This window comes from Rattus norvegicus, chromosome 7 (assembly GCF_021556685.1).
Source record: "Rattus norvegicus strain SHRSP/BbbUtx chromosome 7, alternate assembly SHRSP_T2T, whole genome shotgun sequence".
Lineage (NCBI taxonomy): Eukaryota > Metazoa > Chordata > Mammalia > Rodentia > Muridae > Rattus > Rattus norvegicus.
The window spans coordinates 131,194,139-131,213,714 of NC_141540.1; positions in this window are offsets into that span (position 1 = coordinate 131,194,139).

Below are 19,576 nucleotides of genomic sequence, written 5' to 3' on the forward strand. Positions count from 1 at the left end.
CTTAAAATTCCCAATATGCTTTCTCTTTCCTGAATGATGCATTGCTTATAGCAGTAAGGTCCTGGCTGTGTTGACCTGAAAAAGTTGGGAGTTGAAGCCAGGAGAAGGAATTAATGCACCGATAAATGTAGGTCAAGATGAACCACTTTAACAGTTACCATTACTTCAGCCTCTTCCATTTTGGTTTCTTCGTGTCTTAAGAGACCAATGTTTAAAAAAAAAAAAAAAAAACTTAGTCGTCGAGTCCACGACTTTGACACAACTATATAAATGTATAGTTTTAGGCTGATATCTGAATAGAAATGAGACTAAATGTTATAGAAAAGAATCTTGTTGGTAACTGAAGTTAATCTGGTAGAAATTTAAACTCGAATGCCTTAGCTTTACAATGTCGAACCTAATATGGTAAGCATAAAGAAAATAGTTTTAAAATAGACACAGAAGGGGAAAGTGTCATGGTTTGAGTGAGAATGGCCCCTATACGTGGTGGAAAATAATAAACAAATTCGAATAGTTCCAGACACCATGCATTGCTACTTCCTGCTACTCTCTGTCTCTGGAGGTCTCTCTGCCTCCATGGCTAGCCCCATGAGGTCACTGGCACGCCAGCCCCATGCACAGACTACCCATCTCATGGTTAACTGTCACAATTCCCAGTAACCGGCAAAATCAAAACTCTTAAAGCTTATAATTTATCAGTTAGATTTAATTCTCACTCCGCAACACATCCACACAGTAAACTCAGAGCCAATTGACATTGATATAAACTGCCCTTCTAGATAAGACAAACTCTCCTGTAATAATCCATTGAGTTGAAAAACTCTACCCAGGCCTTTCCTTTTCACTGCCCAATCACAGGCCTTGCCTTATCTTGTGCCTGCCCTCACCTGCATATAGACATCAATCCACACCCACACACTCAGGTTTGAAACCTTGGGCTTTTGTTAGTGGGACTGGTGTGACCTTGTTAAAGTAGGTTGGCTTTTTATTGGAGGTGGTGTCTCTGGAGCTGGGCTTTGAAATTTCAAAAGCCTATACCAAGCCCAGTGTTCTTCTCTGCTTGCTGATCAATATATAAAGCTATTAGCTATTCACCCATCATTCTTGTCTGCTACCCATCATGATGATCATGATGTTGGACTAACCCTCACCCTCCATGAGCCCTCCACACCATTCCCCTTCCCCTTAGTCCCCACCCACCTACCCACTCCCACCTCACCCCACTAGCATCCCCCTTTTCTGAAGCATCAAGCCTCCACAGAACCAAGTGCATCCTCTCCTACTAAGGCCATACAAGGCAGTCCTCTGCTACATATGTATCAGGGGTCATGGACCTGCCCTTGTATATTCTTTGGTTGGTGGCTTAGTCCATGGTAGCTCTGAGTAGTCCAGTTAGTTGGTACCGTTGTTCTTCCTAGGGGGTTGGAATCCCCTTCAGCTGCTTCAGTCCTTCCCCTAGCTCTTCCATTGGGGTCCCTGAGCTCATCCAATGGTTGACTGTCAGTATATGCATTTGTCTCAGTCAGGTGCTGGTAGAGCTTCTCAGGGACATCCATGTCAGGTTCCAGTCTGCAAGCACTTCTTGGCATCAGCAATAGTGTCAGGGTTTGGTGAATGTGCATGGAATGGACCCCAAGTTGGAGCAGTCACTGGGTGGTCTTTTGTTTAGTCTCTGCTCCGTGTTTGTCCCTGTGTTTCCTTTAAACAGGAACAATTCTGGGAAAAATTTTTGAGATTGGTGAGTAGCCCCATCCCTCAAATTGGGGCCACATCTATCTACTGGAGATGGTCTCTTCAGGTTTCATTTCCCCATTCTTGGGCATTTTGGCTAAGGTCACCCCCATTGGGTCCTGGGAGCCTCTTGTGTTTTCTAGAGGTTCTCCCTGTCCCCCATCCTTCACTGCTTCATATTTCTATTCATTATCCTGGCTCTCTGGGTTTCTCTCCTGTCTCCTCCCCATACCTGATCCTGCCCCCTTTCCCCTTACCCTCCCCTCTCCTACCAAAGTCCCTCCTTTCCTCTGCTTCCTATGATTATTTTGTTCCCCCTTCTAAGTGGAACTGAAGCATCCATAGTTGGGCCTTTCTTCTTGTTAAGCTTTATATGGTCTGTAAGATGTATCATGGGTATTCTGAACTTTTTGGAGAATATCCGCTTATCAGTGAGTACATACCATGTATGTCCTTTTGGGTCTGAGTTACTTTACTCGGGATGATATTTTCTAGTTCCATCCATTTGCCTGCAAATTCATGATGTCCTTGTTTTTAATAGTTTTAAAAATCTGGGGTGTTTTCAGCTTCTGGATACTACAAATAAGGCTGCTATGAACATAGTGGAACACATGTCCTTGTGATATAGCATAACATCTTTTGGGTTTATGCATATGAATAGTATAGCTGGGTTGTCAGAATTATTTCCAATTTTCTGATGAACTGCCAGACTGATTTCCAGAGTTGAAGACCCAGAAATAAACCCACACACCTATAGACACTAGATCTTTGACAAAGAAGTCCAAATAATACAGTAGAAAAAAGAAAGCATCTTCAACAAACAGTGCTGGTGGTCTGTGTATAGAAGAATGCAAATTGATCCATATTTATCACCTTGTTCAAAGTTCAAGTCCAAGTGGATCAAGGACCTCCACATAAAACCAAATACACTGGATCCAAAGAAGAGAGTGCAAAATACCTTCAAACACATTGGCACAGGAAAAGTTTCCTAAACAGACCATCAATGGCTCAGGCGCTCAGATAAACAGTTGACAGATGGATCCTCATGAAATTGTATGGCTTCTGTAAGGCAAAGGACACTGTCAACAAGACAAAATGGCAACCTACAGATTGGGAACAGACTTTTATTAACCCTGCATCTGATAGAGAGCTAATATCTAAAGTATACAGAGAACTCAAGAAGTTAGACTCCAGAAAACCAAAGAACCCAATTTAAAAAATGGGCAACAAAGCTCAACAGAAAATTCTCAACTGAGGAATCTCAAATATCCTAGAAACATTTAAAGAAATATTCAACACCCTTAGCCATCGGTGAAATGCAAATCAAAACAGCCCTGAGATTCCACCTTAAACCAATCAGAATGGTTAAGTTAAAAAACTCATGCGACAGCAAATGCTGACGAGGATGTGGAGAAAGGGGAACACTCCTCCATTGCTGGTGGGATTGCAAACTGGTCCTATGTCATTTCTATTTAACCTGTCTATATTCCCAGTCACTATACATTTTATGTAAGAGTTGGGTCCAAATGTCACTTGTCAGCTAAGTAGTACACCACATATAGAACTCACTTGAAGATTGCTCAAGTTGGCAGAAAAGCATTGTCTCCATTTGGCAACTGAATACATCCCTTTACTTAATAGTTTCTATTCTCAAAATGACCCTATGACAACATCTATTTTCTGGAAGCATTTGGAATTTAGTTAATACTTATTTCAAGTCGCTTGTTCTCAAAATTACCTTTCTTGTAAATTTAAGTTAGTTTATGTTTATTCTTTCTCAAATACGTTCTGCATCAACTCTTAAATCGCTCCTCCCGAGCTTGGCCATGTAATTATGCTGATTGCATTCCCATTTCTTTCTCGCCAAGTGCACCAGGTAATTGCAGAGGTTCAGCCAAGTCTATGCTAGGCTCAGATTCATTTACTGTGCTAATAAAAGGTTTAACCCTTTGGAGTTGGCAGCTTAGCAGCTCCCTCTGCACATGTTCCTACATTTTTGTAGTTTAAAATCCCTATCACAGTTACAGGCTAAAGTTGTAATCAAAACGGAAATATTTTTGGTATTTCTTAAAGATTAAGGTATTTAGATATGTTGCTTCTATCACACTACCATGAAAATGGTCCTCAAAACATATGTAAACAGTTCATATAGCACTTAAACACACACATGTGCATGCGCGTGCACACACACACACACACACACACACACACACATCACATTCAAACACGAAAACTGGACAGCCTTTGCTGACTTTGGTTACTCCAAGGACTTGTCCTCTACAGTCTGCTAGAGATGCCACAGCTTCCTCCTTTGCCAACAGCATCCTGGCCCCTCATTAGGGATTCTGGTCTTGTGACTTGGTGTCAAGCCTCAGCCTTTCTCCATGATATCCTTAATTCTGGGCTATCCACCTTAGTCAGTGTCATCTCCTGTCTCCTGTTTTCCCATAGTGTTGAACCTCAGTTGTTCTCCATGATCCATCCATTGTCGGGTCTCCACTACAACCGAGGTTTCCCCCCTACCCATGGCTTCTCTTGTCCTCTTGTAGTGCTCCTTGTGTGCTCTTCACGATCCCTTTGTGCCTTCAAAATGAATACCACATGGGGAAACCTTAACACATTATGAACTCCAGGTACTAGTAGGAAATGCAGCCTTGGCCCCCTCTCGATCACAGCTTCTGGGTGCTAACCCTGAGGAAGTATTTCTGGGTTTTACTAAAGTGATCTGCTCTCTTCTGTTACTGCTGATTTCTCAAAGCCAACCAGCATCAACTGTCCAAGTAAAGCAGTTTTTGGAGTATTCATCTCCTGTTAATCACAGCTGATACTTCAGCTAAGCACACACCATAGACTCTTAACTCAAGTCTTAACTCAAATATATCCATGAACTACCCTGAGAGAGTCTTTGAGCGGCTCTCAAACTTCTTTATGAAACTCACAAACCAGGCCTTGATTATCTCCCTTTCTCATGGTATCCATATCTTCCAAGCTCTCACAGAATAGCCCATCAAACTCTGCACATTCAAAAACCTTTCCAGCCCAAAGTTCTTCCACAATCCTTCCCAAAGCAGCATGGTCAGATCCTTCACAGCAATACCCCACGGACCTGATTCCAATTTTTGTTTTATTTTGCTTTCTGTTCCTGTGATCAAGACACCATGATCAGAAGCTACTTGGAGAAGAAAGTGTTTATTGCTAACATATCTGGATCACAGTTGATCACTGAGGGAAGCCAAAATGGGAACACAAGGTAAGAACCCAAAGGCAGAAACTGAAGTAGAAGCCATGGAAGGACATTGCTTTCAGCCTGGCTCCTCTTGGCTTGCTCCCCTGCCTTCCTTCCTATATAACCCAGACCCACCTGCTATCTGGCTATTTCACTCTTTGTACTTCCTATTTGGCAATGTTTCTTGAGCCTTGGTCATGGTGGGACTGATATTGATGTTCAATTTAGAGCTCAACATTCAGTCCCTTGCTATTTTGACAAACTATACATCTCTCTATTAACTGCTGTCTGCTGCAAGGAAAAAAAAAAAAACTCCTGCTTCTCTCACCAAGGTTGAGAACAGTCCAGGTCTTGGATACACATAAATATTTAGAAGACAATTTGACAAAATCGATTAACAAAATAACAACCAAAGACTCAATCAGAAAGCCTTCCAGCAATGGGATTTTGACTGAGATTACACACAAAGAAGGGAATTCCCTTCTGTGAAATCCAAGCACCAAGTGATTAGTGACCACGTAAGAGTCACGCTGCTGTTGCACCAGTAGGCACGCCTTGTCTGGGCACTTAGTATTGTAGTGTGTAGGGTCTGGTGCTAAGTAAGAACACAAATATCTTTTCTCCCAAACAGTCTGTATCCACTTTCTAGTATGAAGAAAACAAACCCTCAGAAAGGAAGTTTCTTCACAATTGATGTTTCTCAGTAATAAGGTAATAATAATAATTACCATCTAAGTTTGGTGGTTAAAAATGAGAGTGGCAGTAGCTTATGGTTTTGTTTTTGTTTCTGTTTTGTTTTTTTTGTTTTGTTTTGTTTTGTTTTTTGAGGAGGGATCTCTGGGGCCTTCCTGAACAGTAACACCTAGGAGAGTATCTTGTGCCTTGTACTGTGATTTTCATTTAATAGCTCATATGTTCTACGGGGCAACTCTATCCACACGCACAGGATAGTTACATTCAAATCCTTCTTTAAAAAGTGTTGCATTCATTACTTTCTCATTACTGTGATAAAATATCATAACCAAAAGCAAGTTATAAGAGGAATTTATTTTGGTTTATAGCTCTAATGGAGAGTCGATAGTAGTCGATAGTAGTCAGGATTACTAAGAAGACTTTTTTCCCTCTTGTCTAAATGCTATAGCTAAGATTTCTGATACTATGTTCAATAGAAAGCAAGAAAAGGCATGATTATCTTGTTCTATGTGTTCCAGGGAAGATTCTCACCTTTCACCAGTGATCACGCGCACACACACACACACACACACACACACACACACACACACACACACTGGACTTATTCTATTGGGAAACTTTACTTCTATTTGGATTATGGTCATATGATTCTAAATATAACCAGTATCATTCAAATGTATGTATGCATATATATATATACACACATATATATATACACATATATATATGTTGCTGATAATTTTATCACAAAAGTATATTAAATATTATCAACTAATTTTTCTATATCAATGGAGATGATCATATAGCTTTGTCTGCATTTTTCTAACATCGTACACCATATGCACTGATTTACTTATTTTGACCCATCCTTGTATCTCAGGAATAAATATAATTTGAGCATCATGGATAAACCTTTCAATGTGTTGTGATTCAGTTTGACAGCGCTGTGTTGGCATGTTTAATAAGTATTTTCATAAAGAATGTTCACCTTAAACTTTATTTTATTGTAGAGTTCTTATCTGGCTTTGGCACCAAGATAGTATTGACTTTGTCAAAAGAATCTGGAAATATTACTTCTCCATTTTTTTTAGAGAAATTGAAAGGGACTGGTGTTTGTTCTTTATTATTTGGTAGAATATTTAGTAGACGCTGTTAGGTCCAGGAAACTTCTTTTAATGATAAATGTTTTAGGACAGACTTAATTTTCTTAGCTTTGTTTTGTTTTTTCAGAGTTCTGTTCATTATTCTGGCTTTGCGTAATTTGTCAAGAAATGTATTTTTCAGGGTAAGAGCACTGGCTACTCTTGCAGAGGTCCTGAGTTCAATATTCAGCAACCACGTGGTGGCTCACAAGCATCTGTAATGGGATCTGATGCCCTCTTCTGGTGTGTCTAAAGACAGCTACAGTGTACTCGTATAAATAAATAAATCTTAAAAAAATAAGAATCAGACATTTCTTTAAAAATATTTTTTTCTAGGTTCTCCAGTTTTTTTAATAGCTGTCTTTTAATTGCATATAAGCAAGTCAATGAAGCACGAATATCTTTTTATTTAAATTGATCAAATGAAACCTCTGGAGGCAGAAGGCCATTGAATAGACTTCTGTGAACATCTGTTTACAACACAAATTTATGCTTTGCTGAAATCATCAGTTCTCTTGATAGTGTTCTCTTGAAGGTCCTTGAAGATAGGAAGCACACATTGTTTATCTCTGCTTTCTATGATGCATCCATCATGACCAGAAGGTAGTGCTGGTCAGTCTGGTGCTGGTCAAAGAGTTATGGTGCAATTCCCTGTAGAGGACTATGGATTTAGATCCCTTGAGAAGCATGTACCATAGGTTTTCCCAGTTAGAGTCTGTCTTAGGGTTTCCATTGCTGTAAAGAGACATCATGACCAAGGCAACTCTTATAAAGGGCACCATTTAATTTGGGTTGGCTTACAGGTTCAGTCCATTATCATCAAAGCAGGAAAATGGCAGCATCCAGGCAGACATGGGACTGGAGGAACTAAAAGTTCCACATTTCCATCCAAAGGCAAACAGAAGACTGGCTCCCACATGGCTACGAGGAGGGTTTCAAAGCTCAGTCTCACAGAGACACACTTCCTCCAGCAAGGCCACGTCTCCTGATAATTCCACTCCATGGGTCAAGCATATTCAAACCACCATAGAGTCCATGGCTCCTGGAACACAATGTGCCTTCCAGTTCCTGAGAGACTGATTCACTCCCTTAGGCAGTGAACCATTCAGGCCTCTTTATGTGTCTCTATATGTTTTGTTGGAAGTCAAGGAAGCATGAAAGCTTAGTAGGACAATTGTTCTTAGATGTTAATCTTGTGTACCCTGCTTAACTTGCTAACATCTTTGTATCCTTGCAACTGCAACTGTGTTGACCTTGGCAATTGCCATCATAGTTGATAAAGGTATAAAAAGTCTGATTATTCTCAATCAAATCGTAACAGCCTCAGTCGTCTGTGGCCCTTCCAACCTGGCCTGTTGTAGTTCTTTGTGGCCGTATGAGGTGACCTAGGCCTGCAAGTAAGTGCAAGCACTTACAATTCCCAAAGGAAAGAGAAATATTTGTATAATTTTGTTCAGTAGAGGGTCCAGCTCAATTATTTGAAGGCAGCTTAAAACCTTTCTTTCTGGTGACACTTGTTTGATTACATTGACACTTCACTGAAGTGCATATTGAATGACTACATCCATCAATGTATGAATAGCAGGAATTGGGATCAATCTATTGAGGATGCATCACTTCTCTTCAGGTATATCAACCAGCTTCTTAGCACTCTGCATGTGTTAAGATTCTACTAGACAAAAGAATTCCCAATGGAGGGTCCAATTCGGAACCCTTTACAGTCCAGACTGGGAGGTGTTATCCACTCACAAGATGTAGAATCAAGTGAATTTATTAATCATATGGGTGTCTTAATAGAACGCTGAATTTTCAGTATTTCTCATATCTAGTTGTTACTGACAAATAGACTACCTCATATTCTAGCAATAAAGGAAAATAGTGTTTGCTTAGCAATAAAATAGGGCTGGCAACAGCCTGATTGCTCTCGGTTTTTATGGTTACCATCTCCTCACATAAATTTGTCAAAGTTGACAAGTTTAAAGAGACCCCATAGGTACAACAATGCCAAGCAACCAGAGCTTCCAGGGACTAAGCCACTACCTAAAGACTAAACATGGACTGACCCTGGACTCTGACCTCATAGGTAGCAATGAATATCCTAGTAAGAGCACCAGTGGAAGGGGAAGCCCTGGGTCCTGCTAAGACTGAACCCCCAGTGAACTAGACTGTTGGGGGGAGGGCGGCAATGGGGGGAGGGTGGGGAGGGGAACACCTATAAGGAAGGGGACGGGGGAGGGAAACCGGGAAAGGGAATAACACTCGAAATGTATATAAGAAATACTCGAGTTAATAAAAAAAAAAAGATTTTTTTTTCATTCACGGGAGTTAAACGTGTCCTATTCTTATTTTCCCAAGAGGTGAATGCCCTTATAGCAATTACATAAGCCTTATTTTTGCACAGATAATCACATGAAGAAATATCTTATAAGCAAGTATGTCATTAGAGGTTCTGTATAATACGGCTACTACCTGAAAGGATTGCTTGTCTGTGCACAGAACCCTTCCTCTGCTCTGGAAAATGAATGTGCTGCAAAGAGCTCTGGGATTTATTAACCTAGAGCATAAACACAAATGTAGGAATGCATTGTTCAGTTTGACTGAGGAAAAAAATGAAATAGAACCCTTTGATGTTAAAGACAGACAATCCTTAAAAGACATAAAGCATGCTTACTTAAAATACATATATGGGAATGTCTGGAATAAAAATTACAATAAATATAATAAATATAATACTGTTTCAGGATGAAAAATCTACTAAATAAAGGTGCATTGAGAATGTGAACCTGCACGAATTTTGTTTTTTTTTTTCTTTCCCACAAAGTGTATGCTTTCTGTATTCATTTTCCCAATCTAATTAGCAAATAATCAAGGGAATCATTGATGTTTGAAATGGATTAGAACAGCAAGCAATTTTGGGAACTATGTAATTAATTGCCATTCACACTAAAAATGGCAGATGAGAAAAATATGATTTTCAGTCATTTTCTTCACCATCGAATCCTCATTGTTTTGTGAAGCTTCATGTGCATGAACAGACACACACACATACACACACACACACACACACACACACACACACACACACACGGTTCTCATTCAATATCTGGCAGTGTTCTGAGATCAAAGATATGGAGGCTAGGAGTGGAAAACAAACCAAACGCTGTAACTAACCAGAAATAGCCCTGCTCCTATTTAAGTTAGCCAAAAGTTTCAACGTGTAACAGGGGATTCTGAACATATTATATCTGCACAGTAATAATTTTGTGTTATCACTGGAAAAATGTGCATTTCCTAAAAGGGCAGCACAAAGTAATTTTATCATGGTGAATTGTAGAAGGTTATGCCAGACTCTTTGGAATAGATAGATAGATAGATAGATAGATAGATAGATAGATAGATGGAAGGATGGATGGATAGAGATAGATAGATAGATAAATAGATAGATAGATAGATAGATGGAAGGATGGATGGATAGAGATAGATAGATAGATAGAGAGAGAGAGAGAGAGATAGATAGATAGATAGATAGATAGATAGATAGATAGATGATAGATAGATAGATACAGACAGACAGACAGACAGACAGATAGACTTAATACAGGAGCTAAGCAGATGGTTGAGCCTCTCAAGACTTGTTGTGCAAGAACTGAGTTGAGATCCTGGGTACCCAGCCACATAAAACCCAGGCATGGCATCACACACCTGTAATACAAGCAGCAGACATGGAAACAGGACGACCTGTTGGGCTCGCTGGCCAGTCAGTCTAGCTAGTCGGTGAGCTCTAGGTACAATGAGTGACTTGTCTCAAAATATAAGGTGAAGAGCAATTGAGGAAGGTACTTAATGTCCACACTACTTATGTGTGTAGTAGTGGGCATAAATGTAGATATATGGGCATAAATAAAATATATATGTATGTATAATTATGCACACATGCACACTCACATATATACATATACAAACACACACACACACACACACACACACACACACACACACACATAATTTACAGAGTCAGGTGGTGTTCCTGAGAAAGAGCTCACCTTTGGTACATACTGTGACCTCTACTTCATTAATTATTTGCTGAGCAACTACTCTACCCAAGTCAGGGCCTAGGATGTTCGGCATAGAGCATCCAATTGTCTTCTACTTCTTCCTTTAAAAAGCTTTGTGTGCACTTTTCTTTTTCTTTGCTTATGCTGAAGGAGTCAAATAATCCATTTCACTTTGTCATACTGAGGTGACACAGGGCTACTTTAAGCTAGTCCAAATTTTCAGAAAGCTCCACATACTTTGACTTCTGTAACGGGTCAGTCATACTTGGAACACTGCCAAACCACATGTTGCGTGATCTCAGTAAAGCGTATCACAGAGGTTGAGTTTAAATTAAGATGTTGCGAGCAGAAGTCTTTTTGTGATGCTGGGTGAGACTATTGTAACAGTCTTTTTTTTTTTCAATCTTTATTAAATTGGGTATTTCTTATTTACATTTCTTTTTTTTTCTTTTATTAACTTGAGTATTTCTTATTTACATTTCGAGTGTTATTCCCTTTCCTGGTTTACGGGCCAACATCCCCCTAACACCTCCCCTTCCCCTTCTTTATGGGTGTTCCCCTCCCCATCCTCCCCCCATTGCCGCCATCCCCCCAACAATCACGTTCACTGGGGGTTCAGTCTTAGCAGGACCAAGGGCTTCCTCTTCCACTGGTGCTCTTACTAGGATATTCAATGCTACCTATGAGGTCAGAGTCCAGGGTCAGTCTTTAGGTAGTGGCTTAGTCCCTGGAAGCTCTGGTTGCTTGGCATTGTTGTTCATATGGGGTCTCGAGCCCCTTCAAGCTTTCCAGTTCTTTCTCTGATTCCTTCAACGGGGCTCCTGTTCTCAGTTCAGTGGTTTGCTGCTGGCATTCGCCTCTGTATTTGCTATATTCTGGCTGTGTCTCTCAGGAGCGATCTACATCTGGCTCCTGTCTGCCTGCACTTCTTTCTTCATCCATCTTGTCTAATTGGGTGGCTGTATATGTATGGGCCACATGTGGGGCAGGCTCTGAATGGGTGTTCCTTCAGTCTCTGTTTTAATCTTTGCCTCTCTATTCCCTGCCAAGGGTATTCTTGTTCCCCTTTTAAAGAAGGAGTGAAGCATTCACATTTTGATCATCCGTCTTGAGATTCATGTGTTCTAGGCATCTAGGGTAATTCAAGCATTTGGGCTAATAGCCACTTATCAATGAGTGCATACCATGTGTGTTTTTCTGTGATTGGGTTACCTCACTCAGGATGATTTTTTCCAGTTCCAACCATTTGCCTACGAATTTCATAAAGTCATTGTTTTTGATAACTGAGTAATATTCCATTGTGTAGATGTACCACATTTTCTGTATCCATTCCTCTGTTGAAGGGCATCTGGGTTCTTTCCAGCTTCTGGCTATTATAAATAAGGCTGCTATGAACATAGTGGAGCACGTGTCTTTTTTATATGTTGGGGCATCTTTTGGGTATATGCTCAAGAGAGGTATAGCTGGATCCTCAGGCAGTTCAATGTCCAGTTTTCTGAGGAACCTCCAGACTGATTTCCAGAATGGTTGTACCAGTCTGCAATCCCACCAACAATGGAGGAGTGTTCCTCTTTCTCCACATCCTCGCCAGCATTTGCTGTCACCTGAGTTTTTGATCTTAGCCATTCTCACTGGTGTGAGGTGAAATCTCAGGGTTGTTTTGATTTGCATTTCCCTTATGACTAAAGATGTTGAACATTTCTTTAGGTGTTTCTCAGTCATTTGGCATTCCTCAGCTGTGAATTCTTTGTTTAGCTCTGAACCCCATTTTTAATAGGGTTATTTGTCTCCCTGCGGTCTAACTTCTTGAGTTCTTTGTATATTTTGGATATAAGGCCTCTATCTGTTGTAGGATTGGTAAAGATCTTTTCCCAATCTGTTGGTTGCCGTTTTGTCCTAACCACAGTGTCCTTTGCCTTACAGAAGCTTTGCAGTTTTATGAGATCCCATTTGTCGATTCTTGATCTTAGAGCATAAACCATTGGTGTTTTGTTCAGGAAATTTTTTCCAGTGCCCATGTGTTCGAGATGCTGCCCTAGTTTTTCTTCTATTAGTTTGAGTGTATCTGGTAACAGTCTTTTATTAACCAATCTTTCCTTAGTTATTTGTAGGTGCATCCTGTGCCTGCTGATGAAAATCCAGGGCCATATGGTTAGAGAAGAAATAAAGTCAAACTTTCAACTAAAGGCAAGCTATTACAGAAAGCATGCTCATTGCAGCAGGCTGTCCTATCAATATGAATTCTGAGTCTTGAATGGATCATTAAGCTCTTAGATGTTCCATAAGTGCTGAAATTCCCAGTTAGGACTAGACCTTCCACAGCTTTGCAGTTCAACGCCTCAAAGGAAAAGCTCTTACACTGAAATATAATGTAGAAGTATATTGTCCTTCAGGTACATCTAGCACTGTGCTTCAGGAGGCTCCGGTGGTTTGTGAAGGCAGAAAGATTTCCCCCAAACAAACACTGTATGAAAAGAAGAAGCCAGACAAAGCGAGGGAGGCAAAAGCAAGCCACACCTACAGACCTTAGAATAAACTAGATCATCAAAGGAGTAATGTGAATACAGGAATTGAAAGTGTGGCCAGATTCTGTATCAAAACCACATGTCATTTGTGATACCAATGTAGAAACAAAGGTTTTCTAAAATTATAGGTAATGGTGCAGGCATTTAATCCCAGCACTCAGGAGTCAGAGACAGATGAATGTCTATATGTTTAATGCCAGCCTGGTCTACATAGATTTTTCAGGCCATCCTGAATTACATAGTGAGTTCCTGTCTCAAAAACAAAGACAATAAATGTATTTACTTTACCAGATTACATTGGTCTTCTGGAATATTTTCATGTGAAAGAGATCTTCAGTACTGCTTTGACTTGTTGTAATATATGTCCTATAAATATTAATACATTAAAAATACAGCAATGGGTCTTCAGACACACCAGAAGAGGGCATCAGATCCCATTACAGATGGTTGTGAGCCACCATGTAGTTGCTGGGATTTGAACTCAGGACCTCTGGAAGAGCAGTTGGAGCTCTTAACCTCTGAGCCATCTCTCCAGCACTCCAGCTCCCATTTTTAGTATGTTAGACAAGGACTTACTATGTAGCCTTGGCTGTCCTAGAACTTGCTTTAGCCCAGGCTGACCTCAGACTCAGATCCCCCGGCCTCTGCCTCCCCAGGGCTGGGATTGAAGTGTTCGTTTTCTCATTTAGTGATCAACTCTGGAGGGCCCAGCCCTTGGTGGGTGGGGCCATCCCTCAGCTGGTGGTCCTGGGTTTTATAAGAAAGCAGGGTGAGCAAGCCAGGGGAAGCAATCCAGTAAATAGCACCCCTCCATGGCCTCTGCATCAGCTCCTGCCTCCAGTTTCCTGCCCTGTCTGAGTCCTTGTCCTCACTTCCTTGGATAATGAATATGGAACTTTAAGCCAAATAAACCCTTTTCTAACCAAAAAAAAAAAAAAAAATACAGCAATGGTTTGATGCTCTGTGTGTGTGTGTGTGTGTGTGTGTGTGTGTGTGTGTGTGTGTGTAATGGAAATTACAGAACACAGGACAATGACCTACAGCTATGTTAGGACTCATGGGCCACAATTACAAATGCAGACTTTTTCTGAGGACAATAGGGTACCTCTGGAAGGTTTAGTGTAAGAGGAGAGCATCTTCACACTGATAAAGGTCGCTCGCTGTAGTGGGGAAAGGGTTGCAGCTTCTGAGAGAGAAAGAAAGGCACTAAGAGAGACTGCTGTCATCTGAATTACAAATAACTCATGTGGGAGGAGAAAAGTTGGTAGATTTGGAAGGCATTGGAGGCACAGAGTAGATAGAATTGAGAAAGTGACCGGATATGGAAAAAAAAGAAGGTTTAGAAATGAGTGGTCACTGGGATTATATATATACACGTAACATGATTCAGATTTGAGTGGGTTGAAATACATACAAGTAACATGCAGATTGAACAGGATGTATTTAGCAAGGTGGTGTGTGTGTGTGTGTGTGTGTGTGTGTGTGTGCATGTGTATGCGTGCATCCTGTGCATGTATGTGCCTGTGTGTTTGTGTGCATACGTGCTCGTGGATCCCCGTTTACATCCCGGGGTATATGTCCTTCAGGTAAACAGTGTAAAGTTATAATTAGACCTTGATGCCAAGAAAATGTCCCCACAGTCGTGTTAATCTCAGACACTGAGGGAAAGCACTGAAGGTATAAGGGAAGCTTATTAGGTCTTTCGAATTTAATTGCCTATGTGACACATTCGCATGTGCTACTTTCTCCAGTGTCTATCTTGCAATCCAAAAGGCTAAGCCGCTAGGCTCGATTTAGTAAGGCTTCGGGCAAGCTGTAACTGAGAGATGATGAAACGCTTTAATAATCACAGTGGCACTTGGGTATCCCAATGAGCTTACTTACCTCCAATGTAGGCTGTATGCTTATTGACTCAATGGTTTCTAGTACTCCTATGATTTACTCAAGAAAGATGTAAGTGTAAGAATTTGAAATTTTGTCAAAAAAATTCCTAAGCAAATATTATCAGGTGAGATTGGTTTTAGGTGAATTACTGTGAATCAAAAAAAAAAAAAATACACGTGAGAATTGCAAATAGCTCATGATATCTTTTAATCATTTTCTGGCTACATCTGGAATACATCTTCTGTGTATTGATGCTGAGGACACATTTACCAAAAGACTTTACCTCAATGATGTTGGTCTCTGCTTCGTTATGGCTGACGACTCAGACTCAGCTGACCAGCATCCATTGTACCAGCAAAGCAAAACCACTTTAGTGGTTCTGGTCTCTTGGTACTCACAAAACATTCTTTAGCTCAGCTTACCAGACACCATAGACTCTTCACATGAAGGACCCATTCCAAGCTAGGCTTCCCTCGTCTGCATTCTTATCTTCCAGCCCACTGACCTCTCAACACTCAATGGCTCTTTCAACCCCATGTTCCTACTACAATCCTCCCCTAAAACAACATGGTACCATTTTTTTTTCTTTGTCTTACTTACTTAGTTACTGTGTGGTGAAACACCAGAACCAAAGGCAACTTGGGGAGGAAAGAATTTATTTGGCTTATATTTTCAAACCATTGTTCATCCTTGAAGGAAGTCAGAACAGTAACTTAGCCAAGTAAGGAAGCTAGAAGCACGAGCTGATGCAGAGGCCATGGAGGGATGCTGCTTACTGACTCGCTCCTTAGGTAAAACCCTAGGTTACCAGCCCAGGGATGGCACCATCCACAATGGGCTGATCCCTCCCATATAAATCACGAATTAAGAAAATGCCTTGTAACTGGATCATACGGAAACATTCTCTCAGTTAAGGTCCCTCCTTTCAGATGATTCTAGTTTATGTCAACCTGACATGAAACTAGCCAATGCGGGATGATAATTACAATTTCAGAAAATAAGAAAACAGAACAATAGAAATCTAAATCAAAATGATGTGTACGAAATTTTCAAAAATAATGAAAACTTCAATCTTTACCATCCAAATAAAGCAAATGAAAATAAACACAAGGAAAGCCATAACTAAGTATGACATAGTACTTGGCAGAAAACCAAATTAACATTTGCTAAAGAATGAGTATAGATTTTATGAATCAAATGTAAATTCTTGAGCCTTAGGTTTTTAACAGTGGGGGTGGGAACAAGATGAAATGGCGGCTCCATTAGCTGCTTTCCTTCTTCCAGAGACAAAATACTTGACAAGAGTGATTTAAGGTAAAAGGGGGTTATCTTGGCTCATAATTTGGGTAACGTCATGGCAGGATACCACAGAGGCAAGAGCACGAGGGAGTGTCACAATGCACTGCAATCAGGAAGTAGAGAGAAATGGATAAGCTTAGCTCGTATTCTCCTCAAATTCTAGACAAACCTTACCTCCTGGGATGGTGCGGCTGAATTCAGGTAAGCCTTGTTCTTTTAAACGTTTCCTAGTAGCATCTTCACAAACACACTCAGGAGTTGCGTGATGGTTATCAGGCCCATCAAGTCGAAATAAAGATGAGGAACTGAGAGAGAGAGAGAGAGAGAGAGAGAGAGAGAGAGAGAGAGAGAGAATAAATGCTAACTTAAAGCATTTGCACAGAGCCATGTATGAAACACGTTTGCAATCCCAGTTCTTGGCAGGGTGAAGTAGGAGGATCTTTTCGTGCAGGTGACCATACTGGAATGCCACAGCCAGACCCTGTCTCAAGGATGGTGGAGGGTGGTACAACATTGAACTTCTTACCAGTAGACTCTTCATAAGGAAAGAAGGGAGGGAAGGAGGGAGGAATGGAGGGAAGAAGTAGCAAAGGAGGAAAGGAGGAAAAAGCTTTAAATGCAAAAAAAAAAAGATCACAGATGGAAAAAGAAATACAGGAACTAATGTAGAATAATATAAATAATAAACTGTGGGTGTATTGTGAATTAGTATTAATTTCACAAAAATAAGAACTCTATCTTAAGGAGTTTGACATATACACAGACTTGAAATACATCTCAACACAACATAATGTTCTTCTAATATCGTCTGTGATCTTGGCATTGCCTAAGAAGTATTACATGTATTAAAATTTAATAAATTAAGTATATAACTATAATGTCAATATAGAAAGGCAACAGATGATGAATAGGTTAATAGATTCATAATCATAGCAATTAAAATACTAATAATAACAATGTCAACTAAAGAGACAAAATGAGTGATTTGATGAATTTCAGAACTTACTGAGATGGGTAGACATTACTGAGATGGTAGATATTACCTTATTATATTAGTAATTACGTCAACTTTTTTGGACAAAGACATAAGTTTTATTGTACAAAGATAAGGGTATCAGACTTAGCAAGCAAAATCATAGACTCTTCAGCTGAGTGTTAATCTTAGCTAGAGACCTCATAATGTTCAATGTTCTTTATTAAGCACTGTGTATTTGGAAGTAAAATTTAATCAAGTTTGTACTTGATTTGGCAAACACTGATGACTTAGGCATACTTCTACCATTAATAATGATTGCCAACCCTTATGTCGAGAACATAAATTTGGCAGCAAGCTTACTGAGTTCTTTCAGAATGGGGCATGTTGAACCCAAGCACGATGCTAGCTGTAGTTGTGTCTGGAGAAGCAGAAGTTCACAGTCCACCCAGTTCTGTACCTAAAAGAGACAGAGTGGTGCCTTTCCCCAGGTTAAATATGGCTTTTCGGACTGTGCCTTGCCCAGAGAGTGCGTTTTGCAAGGGTCTTTGGCTCCATTTTGAGTCAAAGAGTGGCTCTGCCCCTGGATTGACATATGAACGATGTAGCACCACCTATCCAGCGCAGACCGATGAATGACTTATTCCTGGGAGTTAAAAGCCTGCCTCCCAATACATTTGTTGGGGTTAACTGAAAGCCAAGGAGTTGATTAAATCATATGAGGAAGATCAGGAGGAAGACGTTGAGGGCACAATAGTCACATTAAAGGATGTGACCCTTTCATCTGGACCCCATGGAAATACGAAGGGTGTGACCCCACATGTCCTATGACCATCTGGTGAGGACATCAAAGGACCGTCAGGCTGAGAAATCCTGACTCTCCCAGGGACTTTAGTTTGGCTTGTAGTCCCCGCTGATGAGGACCCTAGAAGTGACATCTGCCATCATGACCACTCTTTTTTCTCATTCACCCACCTGGATCTATCCAGCCATTAATAGACCCAGAGCTGCCCCCCGCCCAGCTGTGCACACCTGGCACGACCTTTCACTTGACTTTGTCCCTTCATCTTGACTCAGAGCCTGAAGCCTGAAGCTACAACGTGTAGTCAACAGCCTGAGCAGATTCTCCAGCTTGGCTTGATTTGCCATCTGACCCTGCAAAGAATATTCACTTTGTCTAGCTCTAGCTTCATTTACCTGTTTGAAATTGCTTGCTTTGGGGACTTTTGGTCATTATCCTGTAACTTGCATATATAAATAAGATATGAAGATTGTTTTAGATTGTGTAAATACCACCATCCCCAAAAGCAAACTGAAGAAGAGAGGGTTTGTTTCATCTTGCGTATAACGATCCACCATGAAGGGAAGCTGGGGAAGAAAGTCATGAAGGAACCTGGAGGCAGGAGAGGATGCTAAGGCTGTGAAGGGATTCTGCTTACTGGCTTGCTCCTTGCGGCCTGCTCAGCCTGCTCTTCTATACACTTCAGGGCATGCCGAGGCACTGGCGAGGTCCTCCCAAACTAATCAGTAATGAATAAAATGGTGCAACAGGACTTTCCCATGGGCCAATCTTACGGTGGCAATTTATCTATTAAGATAAATTTATCCCACACGTACCTAGCTGGATGTCATGCTGACAGAAGCCAAAGCACACAGATACATTTACGGAAGGACGTGAGACTTAATATTAGTGGAACAAAAGAGCCTTTGTTTACCTGGCCATGTCTATCAAGGAAGGTAGAAGTATCTGGCAAATTGCTGCCAGTGAGACACATCCTAGAGAAAGCTGGCTTTCTGTCAGCGAGCCCTTCTTCTATATCGATTCTCAGCATCAAAACCACCCCGTGCAAAAACCACATCAGCTGTCCCAGAAAAGGCTGAAAATATTTCTATTCAGATTTATGAGAAAGAGCAAGTGAGTGGCGAGAAAGCCGTTTCGTGGAAGTATTCGACTTGGAGCGTTGAAAAAAGTCACAATGTGGGGGGTTCTGTGTGAAGTAGCTTTCCCCAAGCGATTAAGTACTAACGGTCTCGATTATTTTGCTGCT